The sequence below is a fragment of the Sinocyclocheilus anshuiensis genome, unplaced genomic scaffold (genome assembly GCF_001515605.1).
Source record: "Sinocyclocheilus anshuiensis isolate Anshui unplaced genomic scaffold, SAMN03320099.WGS_v1.1 scaffold299, whole genome shotgun sequence".
In the NCBI taxonomy this organism is placed as follows: Eukaryota; Metazoa; Chordata; class Actinopteri; order Cypriniformes; family Cyprinidae; genus Sinocyclocheilus; species Sinocyclocheilus anshuiensis.
In genome coordinates, this window is record NW_015552565.1 from 946,819 (window position 1) to 948,830 (window position 2,012).

General features: G+C 36.3%; 1 protein-coding gene across 2 annotated transcripts in view; it reads right to left on the bottom strand.

The window, feature by feature from the left end:
- The window catches only part of LOC107664866 (peroxisome proliferator-activated receptor alpha-like), a 17,310-nt gene extending 15,569 nt beyond the window's left edge, over window positions 1–1,741 (bottom strand). For both annotated transcript variants that reach the window (XM_016455548.1, XM_016455546.1), the window contains exon 1: window positions 1,567–1,741. The gene's annotated coding sequence lies outside the window, so the exon portion shown is untranslated. The remainder of the gene's footprint in view (window positions 1–1,566) is intronic.
- Window positions 1,742–2,012: the final 271 nt, after the last annotated feature.

The following is a 2,012-nucleotide window of genomic DNA, read 5'->3' on the forward strand; positions in this document are numbered from 1 at the left end:
GGCCTGCAGTTCTTTAGATGTTGTTCTGGGTTCTTTTATGACCTCTTGGATGAGTCGTCGTTGTGCTCTTGGAGTAATTTTGGTAGGCCAGCCACTCCTGGGAAGGTTCACCATTGTTCCAAGTTTTCTCAATTTGTGGATAATGGCTCTGACCATGGTTCGCTGGAGTCCCAAAGCCTTAGAAATGGCTTCATAACCCTTTCCAGACTGATACATGTCAACTATTTTGTTTCTCATCTGTTCTTGAATTTCTTTAGATCGCGGCATGATGTGTTGCTCTTTAAGCATGCTTCACTTTGTCAGACAGGTTCTATTTAAGTGATTTCTTGATTCAACAGGTCTGGCAGTAATCAGGCCTGCGTGTGGCTAGTGAAATTTAACTCAGCTTTCTAAAATAATGTGGTTAATCACAGTTCTTTCATGATTTAAGAGGAGGGGCAAATAATTTTTCACGTAGGGCCAGGTAGGTTTGGACAGCTTTTTTCCCTTAATAAATGAAATTATCATTTAAAAACTGCATTTTGTATTTACTTGCATTATCTTTGCGTAATATTAAAATTGGTTTGATGAACTGAATCTTTTAAGTGTGACAAATATGCAAAAAATAAAAAAAAACAGGAAGGGGGCAAAAACCTTTTCATGGCACTGTATATATAAACCTACTTAACAAAATCTACACAGACATTAAAAAACTAATTAAAATGACAAAAACACAACAAAATTTGACTAAACGAACTAAAATTTAAATATAACAATATTTTCATTATATATATTTATATTCATACAATATTAATAACTACAATAGTATCTCAGTGATACTAAAATAACACTGCTGCACAGGTCAGATGACTTAAAAACTTTTCAACTTTCCAAGCCAGCATACTGTGGATCTGACATATTCCTCATAAAATATTTTACATGTTACAAGCTGTAATAGAAAACGAAGGCAATATTTTTATAACAAACATAAAATGTGACTGGTAAATATTATATTATAAATCCACTTAATTATTTTTATGTTCTTAAATGGTTAAAACGGTTAACCAAGGTAACTTGGAAACTACTTATTTATTTAGGCCTAGATAAAATAGAAATACATCTACTATACTGTTCTAAATGGAATTCTAAACAACAGAATTTTAACAGAACAGTTTAACTATTACACTAGTAATTTTTTATCAAAATGATAAGTGATACACAAGTGTGCATGATTATGTTAGTTCACATTACTACATTAACGTTAGTGTTTACACTGTGGGGGAAAATGCTGCAAGATACTTCGTACAATATCACTATAACAACTAACTAACTCAGTGTAAAGATTTAAAGACCAACCGAGTGCATGTAAATGCAACAGTTTCGCTTTGGTACCAGCAAGAGTTAAAATCTTGATAAACTCTAGCAAACGCATGTATTGTTCTTTACAGAGTATGTGATAAGACTTATGTGAATGTTTACTTTACTCCAGTTAAAAGCCTACGATTACAGTAATTACGGCCATAAAACCGGATAAAACATGATCATAATGTTACACAAGCGCTTTGTTTACAAGAGCTGCGCGTCTACCTCCCAATCCCAGGCCGCCATGCAGGCAGGAATAAAACGCACGGGCTCTGTGACACTGCCAACACTCAGCTCGGTGGTGCGAGGGAGGCTGTAGTACTCCTCAAACGTCCTATTTAAAATTCACCGTAACCTCTGCTGTCAAATCGCTCTGACACCAGTCGAGCTCTCGCCCGTCCCGGACGCGACAGCGCACACCTCCTGACACACCCATGGATTCGGCCAATCGGCGCAGGCTTTTCGACGGAAAGCCACGCCCACCGATTTAAGGTCGCGTTGCTGGGCAACAGATCTCATTGAGACGACGATGATGATGGTATTATTTCATACGCCTGAATAATATCTCGCCATATTACTTAATATAATTAATTATAAAATAATTCATATCACGTATGTTGTCTTAGCAATCAAAGTCTGTTTAGTTACGCTAAAGAGGGTTTAAGACAATG